The sequence below is a fragment of the Opisthocomus hoazin genome, chromosome 10, assembly GCF_030867145.1.
Source record: "Opisthocomus hoazin isolate bOpiHoa1 chromosome 10, bOpiHoa1.hap1, whole genome shotgun sequence".
NCBI classification, from domain to species: Eukaryota; Metazoa; Chordata; class Aves; order Opisthocomiformes; family Opisthocomidae; genus Opisthocomus; species Opisthocomus hoazin.
The window spans coordinates 16100614-16117158 of NC_134423.1; the positions used below are offsets into that span (position 1 = coordinate 16100614).

Genomic DNA, 16545 nt, shown 5'->3' on the forward strand with positions numbered 1-16545 from the left:
ATCTCTGCTTATCAGCGGAGTGGACTGTACTGAATCCTGAGGAACTAACACTGCTGTAACACAGACTGAAAGAAATGCTTCAATAAAATGAAAACTAGCTATGAGCTTGCACAGTAGAATTCAGGCTCATCTCTCATCTGAACCTCAACAATGTTGTTGGGTTTTTCTCTTGACTTTTTGTTTATTAACACTTGCCTACAAATTTCATCTGAGTATCTAAGCATTCACTGATTAATGCCTTGTGAAGGCATTGTTTTAAAAGGAATTTAAAACAAATGCCTTGTTTTGATCATTATTGGTAATTTAGTGTTGCTGCCCTAGACTGTCTCAGTTGTGCTAGCTGCTGATGCACTGTGTGAAGGAAAATCCAGAAAAAGAGTGCAGAGACACTTCGTATATTCTGTTTGACCCTTAAGAAGAGCAAGTGGATGAGAAGTTACAGTTTTAATATGAGACAGTAGACACTTCCAGAGATCTTGTCTTTCATCTCAATTTTAATGTAATTTTCAATATAGACAGTTCAGATTTCTTGAAGGAGCAAGTTAACAGCTTCAAATCCAGAAGTCTTTGCAGACTAACTTTCCTTTGCACAACTTTTTTTTTTTTTTTTTTTAAAATCTGGGTTGAAATTTTCCAAAGTGTTAAAAAACTTGAAAAGGCATACAGGGCATCTGTTGGAGTTGTTAAACTCACCAAGTTAATGATAGGTGAAGCATATCCAAGCCAGTCCCGCTACTGCCTTGATCCTGGAATCTGATCCACTTAGTGAGAACTGGGCACAAATCTAATTACAGGATCAGCATGAAAAACTGGATAATTATTTTTTTATATGTCATCCATTCAGTCTGAACCCATGTTTTTCTCACAGCCCATGTACAAACTGCGAGCCTGAGTGTTCAAATAGTTGGTGTGTGGTTGCTGATATGTGGTTTTAGCATGTTGGAATGGGTGTGCATGAGCTGTAGGGGGCATAACCAGTTCCATGTGTGAAATTGGGCACACATATCTGTAGACTGACTTGTTGAAATCTGTGATGAGAATTTTTACTGTGGTCCTAAGAGTCACAGCTGTAGAAATCTTTAATATTAATAGAAAGTGCATAGGATCACATGCACTGCCTCACATGTAGTGTTTGTAAATTAAACAAAAAAAGAATGAGTACATATAATGAAGCTTTTCCAACAATGATCTAGCTTTGATTAGTCTAGGAAATAGAATTTAAAACAAATCTTGATAGGCTCATTTGCCTTGGACATGGGTATTTACAAACACACACATTGTGTTTTCTTTGAGGATGGAAAGAATGTGAATGTGTCCTTAATGTGTTAGACTACAGTATGCAGCTGTATTTCTTTATAATATGTATACAGATATGTAAATTCTTGTTACTCTCTCTACACTTTTCCAGGACTTAACTAAGTGTGCTTGATAGAGTGAATGTGTGGCAGTTTTCATGCCATTGGCGCTTAAATAACATGAAGCTGGTGGCAACCTAGGAGCACAGCTATGGTTAATACCATATTGTAGAATTTATTTACATATATGACCTTTGGCAACCTAGAATCACAGAATCATAGAATCATAGAAAGTTTTGGGTCAGAAGGCACCCCTAGAGGTCATCTAGTCCAACCCCCCTGCAGCGAGCAGGGACACCGCTAACTAGATCAGGTTGCTCAGAGCCCTGTCCAACCTGGTCTTGAATGTTTCCAGTGATGGGGCCTCCACTACCTCTCTGGGCAACCCGTTCCAGTGTTTCACAACCCTCATTGTAAAGAATTTCTTCCTTATATCTAGCCTAAACCTACCCTGTTTTAGTTTAAAACCATTACCCCTCGTTCTGTCACTGCTGTCTCTACTAAAAAGATTGTCCCCATCTTTCCTATAGGCTCCCTTTAAGTACTGAAATGCTGCAATCAGGTCTCCCCACAGCCTTCTCTTCTCCAGGCTGAACAAGCCCAACTCTCTCAGCCTGTCCTCATAGGAGAGGTGCTCCAGCCCTTGGATCATTTTTGTAGCCCTCCTTTGGACCCGCTCCAACAGTTCCATGTCCTTCTTGTGCTGAGGGCTCCAGAGCATCTAGTTACCTAGATGTAACTCAGTTCATTTCATCACGTTAAAAACACAGATAGTCCTCTCAGTCCACCCATGTGTAATATATGTACCTCTCTGGGAAGATAACCTGGCTCAAACTTCGATGCTTCTTTCACATATATTCTCTCATAGAAATGTGTGCAGACAAAACTGCAGTGACTGAATAAATTGATGATTTCCTTGTCTGAATGCCTTGTGGAAGCTGGATGTAGCTCCGGGAGTAGGCCAGTGGCCATGGTGCAGTTGTGGGTATTCATAGTGCAAACCCTACCTCATGTAATGTGTTTACAGGAACTGTCCACAAATTAAACTTGTTTATATCCTAGCAGCAGGATTTGTGTTAAAGCAGTGATGGGGCTACTATTTGTGTTAAAGCAGTGATGGGGATATAGCAAATATATGATGACTGTGTGGTGACCATGGGCAATAAGAAACAAAAGTCAAATTCCTGAAGTCTGACCTTTGTTGCATATGTATCCATTTTCTAGTAATCTAGAAGAAATAGTATTAGATTCCTTTTAACTGCTTTGCATTTTTACAGTAATGTATCTTTGTATTTGAAATTCAGATGATATTTGACATACCAAAACTTAGCTCAGAGTATTTGAACAGCTGTTGAGTCCAGATGCCCTTGATTTACCTAGCTTAATTCTCACCTTTTCACTAACAACCAAAGGAAAACCAAAAGAAATCACGTTTGAGATTGCAGTTGTGATCTCAAATTGTCCATTATAATTTCAAATCTTGTTTCTCATTCAGGCATAGTCTGTTATTGTGTGCTGCAGCCTGTATATTCTTCCGCATTTACAACTGGAATATAGCAAGTTGAATAAAATTCTATACTCAAAAAATGGTTATTGTTTATCTTTCCTGTAGCACAAAAATTGAAGAACTGCATGAATCCAAGTGCAACTTTTTGAACCTAAGTGCTCTGGGAAGAGAGATAAATCAACTACCTCGAAAATGAGGAAAGAATCCAAATGCTGTGGCTGTGAGTTTTACAGGGCATTCCAAATTGGACGATGCTCTGGGGAAAGATTTCACCTTGTAAAACTGCCTGCGGTTTTCATATCTATTTTGACCTAGCAGGATATCCAAGAAGGAAGAAAAAAGATGTTGAGACATAGTTCCACTGAAACAGGGAAACAGGGTTTAAGATAAAGCACTCATAAGTGATTTGAAGAAAGGTAGTAGCAGAAGGAGTTACCTTCTGAAAACACTTTTGAGCAAACAGTATAGCAAGAACGCTGAGGGGGACAGCAGTGGGCTGACCTCATAAATAATCAGATCAGTTGTGCAGTTGCATTCATTTGCAGGTATACCAGACTTTTGCTTAGCATGCCAAAATTAGCCAAACCTTTAATGAGTTCCATCCTGAGGAACCACTGTGAACGTGGTTGTGGCTCTGTCTGCACAGAGCTTACAATGATGTTTAAAACAGGATTGAACTTTTCAAAAATGTACATTCCTAAAAGCATATCTTAAAAACAGATTTTTAAAAACTATTAGATGTAATGGCCTTCTGCATAAGCACTAAAGTAAGGTATATTCAAAGAATGAAATTGGAAGAGCAAGAGAGTTTAATGAAACAAACACGACAGACTAGAAAAAATAATATCTTTGAATTCCAATTTAAATATTAATTTTTCCAAATCTCTGTAATGTTTAGAGACCATTTTCAAGTGTTAGTAATCCTCTCATGTATAAATAAATACGGTTATAATTTGTACTTCATGTGACCTTGTGCTTCAGAATCTTGTTTCACATGTAACGTATGAAGCTGCTTGCTTTACTTTTTAAGGGAGAAACGAGCTCGCCTGATCTAGTTAAGCTCTTTGGAGGGGTGTATCAACATAATAGGACAAAGAAGATCTTACTGGATTCCCACAGCTTCTGTGCAAGTTCCCTCAATGAAAGTCCTTAAAGAAACTAATTTCTGATGGGTAAGAAGAAAGATCATACCATAGATAAGTAACTGGTTAAGAGATAAACCCCAAGCATTAGAACATATGGTTCTAAAGTTTCTTAATGGAAAAAAATTATTAATTTTTGTCATTGTGTCTTGGCTTAGGCTTATATTCTTCAGCACAGTGAAAGGCAAGTCATCCACAGAAGAAAAGATAGCCCCAATTAAAAAAACCGTATTGACAGTAAACTAGTTTGCCATTCAAAATAAAAGTATGGACTTACACAGATGTTTTTATGAAAATGTCAGCTCGCTGTAAAACAGTAAAAAAGCAGATCAGAAGTTAGGAATTAGGAAAGCAATGGAAAACAGAACAAGTTGTTCTGTGTGTGATTCTGTGTGTAAGTACGTGTAGACAGACAAACATTCACACAGCGCATGTGCATCTCAAATGTATGGGCCTCCCCACCTCAAACAGCGCTGCTTAGAGCTACGGTGGGTGCAGTTAAGCCAGCAGAGATGACAAGGAAATGGAATAGCATGAGCAGCAATTCAATAGGCTGAACATTTCAGTCTGGAAAAAAGAGAACTTGGAGGAGAATGATTGACTGAAGTCCATAAAACTGAGAGTTCATGGAGAAAGTGAAATGACTGTCACTCTGTTTCTCAGTACAAGAACTACAAGGCATTGGCAGAAATTACCTAGTGTTAGTCTCAAAATAAAATGATGTGGCATGTAGTTAAACAATGGAACTCACTGACATAGAAATTAGGGCTGCTAAAATTCAGGAAGGAAGTTAAGCATAATCAGTGAAGGACTACTAAATGATACAAAAGACATATCTGACTTAGGAAGTATTTGGGCCTCAAATAAAAAATGCAGCCTGGAAAAATATACAGTCAAAATAGCATAAGTTTTTCATGGGTTTAGAATCTCTTTTATGCATCCCTTGTTGATGGCTTTGAATATTGGACCTTTGGTCTGACTTGTCATGACATTCTTATGTTTCTGTGTTCTTGTATGCTGAAGAGTTTTAGTCATTGAATCTAATCATTCACTGCCTTGAGAGCGTTCACTGCCTTCTGAAGCTCTTCATATTCAGACTTTTTTGCTAACCTGACTGTCTTTACATTAGGAAGAAAATACTAAGAACCAGGAACTTCCAGTGCAAATTAAGGATGAAGTCATGATTGACATGATGGTGGTGTTGAACATACTCTTCTGAGATGGGCATTAGGCCCCATTTTTTTCCTTATTTGTATGCCAATCAAAACAAAGAAGTGCATACAGTTTTCCATTACTCAGGGACCTTGTCACTGGTGTTTTGCACTTTTTCTCTCTGATTAACAGAAATAAAAATATTTGAAAGGTTGCAGGGTTGAAATATGTCGGGACACTAAATACAGCTTTTTGCTTATACCTGACCAGAAGTCTTGTTGTCTTTGATCCTGCAGATTTCAAGAAACTGTGCTAGAATATAAGAAAATGTTGAAGAATTTTGAAGGGAATCAAAAACTGTATGTTGAAAGTATCAGGACTGTTGTTAGTGTAAATAGTTCCAGTTCTGTACAGTGGAAACTATTTGCAGTATCTTCTAGACTTAATAATACTCTATATTCATAGAGCTCAGAAGGCAAGGACTAGTTAATTTCCTTCACAACATAAATTGCATCCTGGAATGACAAGCCTATGAGAATGAGTTAATAAGCTGTATTTTACCGCTCCACGTGTGATTTGGCTGTCAGGTTTTATGTTGTTTTGGAGAGCATTGGCATGGTGACGAGTAAAAAAAGAGACCAAGCAAAGCTCAATTAAGAATTATAGAATCATAGAATGCTTTGGGTTGGAAGGAACCTTTAGAGGTCATCTAGTCCAATCCCCCTGCAGTGAGCAGGGACATCTTCAACTAGACCAGGTTGCTCAGAGCCCCGTCCAGTCTGGCCTTGAATGTTTCCAGGGACGGGGCCTCTCTGGGCAACCTGTGCCAGTGTTTTGCCACCCTTATGTTAAAAAATTTCTTTCTTATATCTAGTCCAAATCTACCCTTCCTTAGTTTAAAGCCATTACTCCTTGTCCTGTCACAACAAGTCCTGCTGAAAATACTTTCCCCATCTTTCTCATAGGCCTCTTCAGGTAGTGAAAGGCTGCTATAAGGTCTCCTTGCAGCCCACTCTTCTCCAGGCTGAACAGCCCCAACTCCCTCAGCCTTTCTTCCTAGGAGAGGTGCTCCAGCCCTTGGATCATTTCTGTGGCCTCCTCTGGACCTGCTCCAACAGTTCCATGTCCTTCTTGTGCTGGGGGGTCCAGAGCTGGACGCTGGAATCCCTGGGCGGGGGGGGGGGGGGAGGTGTCTCACCAGAGCAGAGCAGAGGGGCAGAATCCCCTCTCTCGACCTGCTGGCCACGCTTCTCTTGATGCAGCCCAGGGTACAGTTGGCCTTCATGGCTGCAAGTGCACATTGGTGGCTCATGTCCAGCTTTTCACCCACCAGTACCCCCAAGTCCTTCTCGGCAGGGCTGCTCTCAATCCCTTCATCCCCCAGCCTATACTGATAGTGGGGGTTACCCCAACCCAGATGCAGGGCCTTGCACTTGGCCTTGTCGAACCTCATGAGGTTCACACAGGCCCACTTCTTGAGCTTGTCCTGGTCCCTCTGGATGGCATCCTGTCCTTCTGGTGCGTCAACTGCACCACTCAACTTGGTGTCATCTGAAAACTTGCTGACAGTGCACTCAATCTCGCTAAGTCATTGATGAAAATATTAAACAGTGCCGGTCCCAGTACGGACCCCTGAGGAACACCACTCGTCACCGGTATCCATTTGGACATCGAGCCATTGAGCACTACCCTCTGGCGGCAGCCGCCTTCCAACCAATTTCTTAGCCACCGAACAGTCCACCCATCAAATCCATATTTCTCCAATATAGAGAGAAGAATGTTGTGAGGGACTGTGTCGAAGGCTTTACAGAAGTCCAGACAGATTACATCTGTAGCTCTTACATTGTCCACTGATGCAGTCACTCCATCACAGAAAGCCACTGGATTGGTCAGGCAGGACTTGCCCTTGGTGAAGCCATGCTGGCTGTCTCGAATCACCTCCCTGTCCTCCATGTGCCTTAGCAGAGCTTCTAGGAGGATCTGTTCCATGCTCTTCCCAGGAACAGAGGTGAGGCTGACAGGTCAGTAGTTCCCAGGGTCCTCCTTCCTACCCTTTTTAAAAATGGGCACAATGTTTCTCTTCTTCCAGTCACCAGGGTCTTCGCCTGACTGCTATGACTTTTCAACTATTAAGTAGAGTGGCTTGGCAACCACATCGGCCAATTCCCTCAGGACTCTGGGATGCATCTCATCAGGTCACATGGACTTATATACATAAGGTTCCTCAGGTGGTCCCGAACCTGGTCTTCCTTTACAGTGGGAGGGGCTTTAACCCTCTGGTCCCCATCTTGTGGTCCTGCAACTCAGGAGGGGCGAGGAGAGAGGTTGCCAGTGAAGACAAAAATGTTGTTGCGTACCTCAGCCTTCTCCTCCTCTGTTGATACAAGGTCACCATTCTTGTTCATCTGGGGGCGGTAAGCTTTCTTTAACCTTCCTTTTCTGGTTGACATACCTGTAGAAGCCCTTCTACTTATTCTTTGCATCCCTTGCCAAATTCAGCTCTAGCCACACCTTGGCCCTCCTGACCTCCTCCCTACACAACCGGGCAGTGTCCCTGTACTCTTCCCAGGATACCTGTTCCTGCTTCCACTGCCTGTGCAGTCCCCTCTTGCCCTTTAGTTTGGCCAGCAGGTGTCGGCTCAGCCATGCTGGTCTCTTCCCTCCCTTGCCTGATTTCTTACACCTGGGGACTGAGAGCTCCTGCTCTCTACAGAAAGCATCCTTAAAGATCTGCCAGCTCTGTTCTGCTCCCCTGTCCCTGAGGGCAGTTTCCCAGGGGGTCCTACTGACTAACTCCTTGAGGAGCTGGAAGTTGGCTTTCCTAAAATTTAGGGTCCTGACTATGCTCCTCTTCTTTCCCATTATCCCTCAGGAGTGTGAACTCTACCAATGTGTGATCACTGCAGCCCAGGCTGCGTCCAGTCTTGACGTCACCGATGAGCTCACTTGCATTGGTGACCATCAGGTCCAGTATTGCAGCCCCTCAGGTAGGGGTGTCAATTACTTGGCTGAAGAAGTTATCGTCAATGCATTCTAGGAGTCTCCTGGATTGCCTACAGCTTGCCATGCTACGTTACCAGCAGATGTCAGGGTGGTTGAAGTCCCCCAGCAGGACGAGAGACTGTGAGACCTGGACTTTACTGAGTTGCGGATTAGCTTCTCTTGCATCATTCTGGAAAGTTTTTTTTTGTTCAAATTAGGCCCTTCCTATAACTGCCTTGTATAAGCTGATAGGAGGGTATTTTCTTCCCTGTGTACAGATAAAGTAAGTATTGGTTATGTTTCCCAGCCTTGAGTTACACCAACAAGGGAAGGAGATAGCGTGTCAGGACAGCGGTCTGCTTTGTGTCTCTGGTTAAGGTTGTTCAAGGACTTACTATCAGCTGTGGAAAATTTGTATGTAGTCTGTGTTGTCCAGGACACTTCAAGTGTTGCCTGTCTATCTTCAAATAGGTGTTCTGTGGTTTTGAAGTAGTTATTTTAGATTTTTAGTGATAGAGAGATCTCCTCATGGTGAATTCTAGTATTTCTTACCTTTTCCTGTCTACTCTGACATGTTTAGAACAGCTTAGTTAAGTAGCAGTTTAAAATAATCCCTTGGTTTCAAGAGTGACTCTTTTGTAATACAAGCTTCTAAATCTCACCTCTGTGCAAACCCCATGAAGTCGTATATGGAGGTAATTGAGAAAGGAACTTGGCACGTTCAGTGTCATTATCTTTAGAAAGACACCACTCTGAAGTTTTCATTTTCTGTGAGAAACTGCTTCACTGTTGGCTGAATAGGTTTAGGAGCCTAGAAAAGGGATTTCGGTCTACAACTCTGGACTTTATCAAAGAGGAGAACAGATAAATTATGACGCACCAAATTCCCTGGTTTCTGGCTGCAGAAATGTCACTCAAAACATTAATTTCATTATTTGATGGTGTTTGAGCATGAAAAATGTGGAATGATGTAAACTGATCAATCCCACATAAGCAGTTTATTAAAACAAGTGAAAAGGAGGGCTGTTTTTTGTCTAAATTACAGTATTCTATATTACTGTTACTTTTATATAAATCATATTTGTTGATATAGAAAGGTGGATAATTTTAGTGAAGTGTTTTTCCAGTAATGTATTCTGTCTTCAAACGTGAGCTCTGCAAGTCGGGATGGTGTGCTGCTACTCTTTCATCCCATGTCTGTTAACGCAAAATCACACTGTAAAAAGGAAACTCATCTCTGCAAATAATTTCTCACAAGTAGGTGAATGTCATGTAGTAGAGGAAACTTCCCACTGCAGTACAAATCAATTGCATTTAAAACAATGTTTTAGTATGCTGTATAAACAAGAATTTCTCAGCCAGAACCCAGGCTGGCCACTGTTGTAAGGAAAAACAAAAATGTTTTTACAAATACATTAACAACAAAAAGAGGGCCAAGGAGAATCTACATCGCTTATTGGATGTGGGATGGGAACATTGCCACCAAGGATGAGGAGAAGGCTGAGGTACTTCATGCCTGCTTTGCCTCAGTCTTTAATAGTCAGAGCGGTTATTCCCAGGGTGTTCAGCCCCCCAATGCTGGAAGGCAGGGATGTAGAGCAGAATAAACCTCCCATAATCCAGGAGCAAGCAGTTAATGACCTGCTATACCACCTGGACACTTACAAGTCTATGGGACTGGATGGGATCCACCCAAGAGTGCTGAGGGAGCTGGCGGAGGAGGTGGCCAAGCCACTCTACATCAACTGTCAGCAGTGCTGGCTAACAGGGGAGGTCCCAGATGACTGGAGAATCGCCAGTGTAACACCCATCTGCAAGAGGGGCCGGAAGGAGGATCCTGGGAACTACAGGCCTGTCAGCCTGACCTTGGTGCCAGGGAAGATTATGGAGCGATTCATCTTGAGTGCACTCACCGGGCATGTGAAGGACAACCAGGGGATCAGGCCCAGCCAGCATGGGTTCATGAAAGGCAGGTCCTGCTTGACCAACCTGATCTCCGTGACCAGGTGACCTGCCTAGCGGATGAAGGTAAGGCTGTGGACGTCATCTACCTGGACTTTAGTAAGGCCTTTGACACTCTTCCCCACAGCATCCTCCTGGAGAAACTAGCTGCTCCTGGTTTGGATGGGTGTGTACTTCGCTGGGTAAGAGACTGGCTGGATGACCAAGCCCAGAGAGTTGTGGTGACTGGAGGTAAATCCAGCTGGCGGCCAGTCATGAGTGGTGTTCCCCAGGGCTCAGTTTTGGGTCCGGTCTTGTTTAACATCTTTATCAGTGATCTGGATGAAGGGATTGAGATCTCCCTCAGTAAGTTTTCATGTGACACCAAGCTGGGCGGGAGTGTCGATCTGCTCGAGGGTAGGAAGGCTCTGCAGAGGGATCTAGACAGACTGGATCGATGGGCCGAGGCCAACTGTATGAGTTTCAACAAGGCCAAGTGCCGGGTCCTGCACTTGGGTCACAACAACCCCTTGCAACGCTATAGGCTCGGGGAAGACTGGCTGGAGAGCTGCCTGGAGGAAAAGGACCTTGGAGTGCTGGAGAGCCAGCTGAACATGAGCCAGCAGTGTGCCCAGGTGGCCAAGAAGGCCAGCGGCATCCTGGCTTGTGTCAGGAATAGTGTGGCCAGCAGGAGTAGGGAGGTGATCGTGCCCCTGTACTTGGCACTGGTGAGGCCACACCTGGAGTACTGTGTTCACTTTTGGGCCTCTCACTACAAGAAGGACATTGAGGTGCTGGAGCGTGTCCAGAGAAGGACAATGAGGCTGGTGAGGGGTCTGGAGAACAAGTCTTATGAGGAGTGGCTGGGGGAGCTGGGGCTGTTTAGTCTGGAGAAGAGAAGGCTGAGGGGGGCCCTTATTGCTCTCTACAACTACCTGAGAGGAGGTTGTAGTGAGGCAGGTGATGGTCTCTTCTCCCAAGTAACTAGCGATAGGACGAGAGGCAATGGCCTCAAGTTGCATCAGGGGCGGTTTAGATTCTATATTAGGAAAAATTTCTTTACTGAAAGAGTGGTCAGGCATTGGAACAGGCTGCCCAGGGAAGTGGTGGAGTTCCGATCCCTGGAGGCGTTCAAAAAACATGTAGATATGACACTTCAGGATATGGTTTAGTAGGAATGGTGGTGCTGAGTGGATGGCTGGACTTGATGTTCTTGGAGATCTTTTCCAGCCTTAATGGTTCTGTGATTACTTGGGCTAAACTCTTTTAAACCAACAAACAGAAAGCAAAATGAGTGAAGAATGCAAGCCAATGTAATCTGTTGCAGACCTGTAGCATCATGGTTTCAAGAGGATCAAGGAAGAGCTTATATAGATAAGGAAGAAACAGAACCTGGAAAGACTATGTTTCACATGATAGTTAATTTTATTTTTAGTTTTTATCAGGTAGGGTATTTCTGAAGTTTGCTTTGTTGAATCTCAGCATAGTACTTTGGCACAAAGCTTACAGTAACACCGTGTTAAGAAACAAGTAGTAGTTAAATCCAGTCCTTGCTTGGCTGAAGAGCAAAGGATCATCTCTTTCAAGATAAATCTAGGAAGTCTTAGAAATGCTGAGGGCCACAGCCCTAAAGGGCTGAGGGCTAAAGAGAAGTGATCTGCAGCTGTGTGGAGTCTTCCACAAAGAATTTTTTTCCGGTATTACTTGCATTCATAGGAAATGGGTTTTCCTACTTCTGCTACTTGCAATGCAGACACACACTTGGAAGGAGCTGGTTTATGCCATCACATGCTCTGCTCTTGTGGTCTCCTCCCTTTTGGATTCACACATTTCCTTCCCCTACAGCACTGATGGACAGCCAAAAATCCAGATGGCTGAATATTAAATGGCCTTTGTACTTGTGTAACAGAGCTAGGGCGCACTGCCTCCTTTCCTAAATTCTGGTCAGCAGGAGTATGTAATGCTCTAGAGGGTTTAGATTCCACTTGTCTTGCAGGGAATTTGCAATAAATTCTGCACACACACCCCCTTTTTTTTTTCTGTTTTAAGGGCTGTTATTTTCTATAGGACGGGCAGAATTTTAGCGTTTCAGTTCTGCAGGCTCAAATAGAGCTTTGCAAGGATAAAATCAGTTTTTTTTTTTTATTAAAAAGTAGAAAACTTGAACCTGTAAGTTTGAAAGATTTCTTCCATGTATCTCAGTTACAGTTCCATACAGTATATAGTTCCTTCAAAAAGAGAAAGCGTTTGTATATCTGCAAAGTCACCCATGTTGTTTAAATGGATGTTAATTGGGATGATACTGTATAGATGTTGTGCGCCAAGGATGGAGAAAATGGAACTGCTTTGAAAGGAGGATTCCACTCCTGGCTGTGACATTGCAGGTATCTGCTGCATGATGGAGTGGCTGCTCTGCCACTTCTGATTTTCTTGGAAGGAACCGATTGTATTTTTCTATCATTCAAATGAAAAATGTCCCGGTCCATTTTTCTCTCTCCTCTTCCTACATGGCAGAATAAAACCAGCATCATAGAGGTCATCACACCGTAGAACCTTTCTTCAAACAATTAAATACTTGCTGTAGAAGCAGAGATTCTCACTGCTGTGTGGGTAGAGGGGAGGGAATGCTTACCTGTAAGTGCTCAGGAGGCTATTCTAAACTTAAATCATAGCTGAGACTCTTTGTGTTCTTTAGCTCTCATCCTGATGTTGTCTTCAAATATTGCTACTGTTTGTTTACGCTCTTTATGATGTTCATGAACCAGAACGTAATAACGGTAGGTATTGTAAGAGTTCAGGGGAAAACTTAAAATGCCATCTTTCAAGGCCAGGAAGGAGTAGCTATACTGGGGAAAAAGCCATATCTTTGGGTGGGTTATATTGTGGTTTACACTTGTTTTCTGAAGTGTCAAGCTTTTGAAGAGAGTTGTGGAGACCTTTCGTTTAATCCTGGAATGGACGTAGTACTACTTGCCAACAATAATACTGAGATACGATCAGGGCGGTGCTGACTTATGCTTTGACTTTTGCAACTTAGATAAGAGGTGTTTTAAGAAGGCGTAGAGTTAACATCAGTGACTTAAATTGTATTATTTTATTTAACTGTTTCTTATCATTGCTAACAAGGTCAAATTAAGCTAGATTTTAAGAACTGGTTCATGAATTTTCAGCTGCACTGTTACTGGATTCAGTACATCTGTACATCCAAACCCTGCCTGCGTTTTGGAAGGCTTTAGCCTTGTGATCCACATCATAAACATACCCTTTTCTTTGTGCACAGATTCTAGGAAACAAGATACCCTTCTTCAAGAGCTATAATGTGTGGAGTTGGTATCTCGCCTTGGATATTGAAGTGGTTTTCTGGTTTTCCAGTTGAGTTGTATAGATACAAGCACAAAGTTTGCTTACTCTCACTGAATCTCTGATGTCAAATAATTTGGCATATTTGCAGCAGATCAATATATTCAAGCAGACGTAAGTGCTTCATTATATGTAATTTGGAATATTTATTTCAGATCAGACTTAGTGTGATCTTAGACTAAAGCAACTTTACTGTCCTTGTGATTTAAAGTTTGCTGAAGTGAAAAGGCAATTAGTGCATTCTAGAGATGTACATGCCATTTGAACCTATTGTACTCTTGAGCATTAGGACTTTTTTTGTATATGGAGCTTCCAGTTGCAGATGCAATGTTCAGATGAAAAAAGAAATAGTCAAACTTTCAGTTTCGGGTACTTTATTGTTGCTTTTTCTATCACAGTATTCCCCTCCTTAATGAATGTGAGCAATTTGATCCACTTGAAAGTGGGAAGACACCAGATGGAAGCCCCAGGGTGCTAGAGGTGCTTCTGAATGCTCTAGCAGTTGCTAGACGTAGCAACACTGTGTACATGTGTGAACAGACTGACCCTAGAGTCCGGGCGTGGTGAAACTGACCTCTTCTGTTATGGTCATGTGCTTGTGGTGGGACTCAGTGCTTAGAGGCTCTTGAATGGTTAAGGCAGATTTCTTCTAACCTAGGCAGAAATGAGTGCTGCTGACTGAATTGTATACGATCAAATGAAGGAAAAGGCCTACGAGCCTTGCGCTCAGCTGCAATATGTTTTCCAGTTTCCAGCGGAATGTATATATTATGATGAGGCATCTTAATCTCCTTCACTCCTAAATGCTACTGACACGACCACCTCAAAACAATGGAGTAACAAACTTCTCTAATAAGCTGTTTGCAGAGTAGAGGTCTCAAAGTTGAATAGCTATCTTTACATTGATAAGACGATAGCCAGCCACGTCCTATTTCAATTTCAGCTCTTTATTGTTGCAGTATTGCTGGTGATCAGCTGGATTTCATACACCTTAAATGGGTTCTGTGTGGGGGAGATCTACAAGTACCATTTGTAAGTATCTGTCCTTAGAACAAAAAGAAAGTGAGATAAATTGTTTTGCTGTCAGAGGTATCAGTGTGAGGTGCGTGCTTTATATTTTTAATCCTTTTTTGTTAGCTGTTACTAGTTGATATCTTTAAGACCATCTTTTCACATGATTACTTTTCCTGGATGGCTTCACTTTTTCCATTGCAAAAAGAATCACGCCTTTTTTCTCTCAAGTAATTCTCTAGCCAGCAAGAAATCAGTGAATGTCTTAGTGAAAGAGTCTTTGATCTCTTTATGTGAATAGCTTTTTTTCATTAAGCTGGTGCGTGTCTAAATACTATAAATTTCATTTGGATTCTTAAGGTTGTCAAAAATGAATAGTTTGTTTCTTCTTGCTATCTGAAATTTATCTGACAAAATGAAGTTCAACATGAAGCACAGACAGGTAATGAAAACAGTATTTGTGCAGGTAGAAGATCTGTGAATAATTAAGTGGGCAGCATCTGGATGTGACTTCAGTCTATTTGGGAAGGGCTGTAAGTAGCATCAAAGATTTGTGAGCATTAGGTCTGTGGACAGCAGGAAATACTTGAAAGCCAAAGTAGGATCAAATGTTTGGGTAAAAATTATGGTTATAGCTAACCACAAATCAAGTGAGAGCCATTAGAATGTTATTTGTTATCCTGTGGTTGAATGTAAATTCTGAACATTGCTCCCTTGATTTGTAAAGCAAGTGAGGGTTAGGCTGCAACCTTGAAGACATGCAAGACGTTGAAGTAAGACGAGCAGGCTGTCCTGTTTTTGTTGTACTCTGCCTTTGGAAGCTTTCTGAAGTAAGACAGACTCTGCAAGTATAGGCATGGTTCCTCACCGTTCAACACTCTGTTTATTTCGTTTCCACTAAAGGACATGCACTATTGAACCTCTAACTTTTGTTTGTACATGTTAAGTACCTCAAACAGTAAAATGCTTTAAAAGCTGTCTATGTGGTGTAATTTCTTGCTGTTCTCTTAGAATGCTATGAAGCACCTACATTTTGGCTCCCTCAGGGATCAGCAAAGTTGAAATCAGTTCCTGGAAATCTGTATCATTTTTCTCATTTGCAAATAGCTCCAGTGAATGAGGTGTACGTTTGGTGGTAATCCCACCAGGAGAAGGGATGTACTGGCATGTGCTAGCTATTACTCTCTAGCAGTCATAGAATCTTCAGTGGTGGCTCATTTAATACTTGTCACAAACAGATGGCAATGAAGGGAATAACCTTAATTGAATTGTAGGAGTTAAATCTGTAAGTTCATACACGAAGGTCAGGGGTTTTAACAGTGGCCAGAGAAAACCAGTATTGTTATCCTCAGCTTCCTCACGTGTTGAGGAGAGAGCCATCCAGCCAGTCTCTAGGCAGCCTTCCTTAGGCTTGGGGGGAAAAAACTGAAACAACGGAAAAATTAGGGGCCTCCCTCGTGGAGAGGAGAGAGATGGATCAAAGACAAGAAAGAAGAGTTGGGATGGAAGTGTCAGAAACTGGCTGTCAGGGAAAGGAATGCAAGTCAGCTAATGCAAACCGCAGTTCTAAAAGATGAGGAGCCAAAGCTTGCAGATGCCAAAGCGATATTTGCTTTCTTGTTGCTAATCTAATGTACCTCCTGCCTAGAGGGAGAGGATTAAATAAGTGGCACTTCTGTGAGTTCCAGTTGAGTGAAACTGGTAAAGTTGGGACTGTCTTAGTATCTCCTGCGATGTCCTCTTTATCCAAGCATCCTTGTACAAGTTCAAAAGGGGGAGCCTAGAATGTAAACCCCAGACTAATGCAATACTGCAAGTGTTTAATGACTTATTTAGCCCCTCCAGTCCCATATCATAAATGACTTTGTGGATAAACTAATACCTGCTGGTATGTGTCAAAGTGTGTGTCACATACTCATGTGAGGTGCATTGCCATAGAACCCCGTTGGTAGAGCTGCGCCATTTTGTTGTAGCTAAGCACTTTACTCATTCTGGTGTACAATTCTGTTAAGATCTGATTTTATTAGTGTTTACGTTAAATTTTATCCTGCAGTTTTTACCTAGGTTAAAGTAACTGATCTGAGAAAAAGATAAT

At 42.2% G+C, this 16545-nt stretch overlaps 1 protein-coding gene across 2 annotated transcripts in view; it reads left to right on the plus strand.

Moving 5' to 3' along the window:
• The window catches only part of THSD4 (thrombospondin type 1 domain containing 4), a 346319-nt gene that overhangs the window by 233333 nt on the left and 96441 nt on the right, over positions 1-16545 (plus strand). The gene's annotated exons all lie outside the window — the stretch shown is intronic.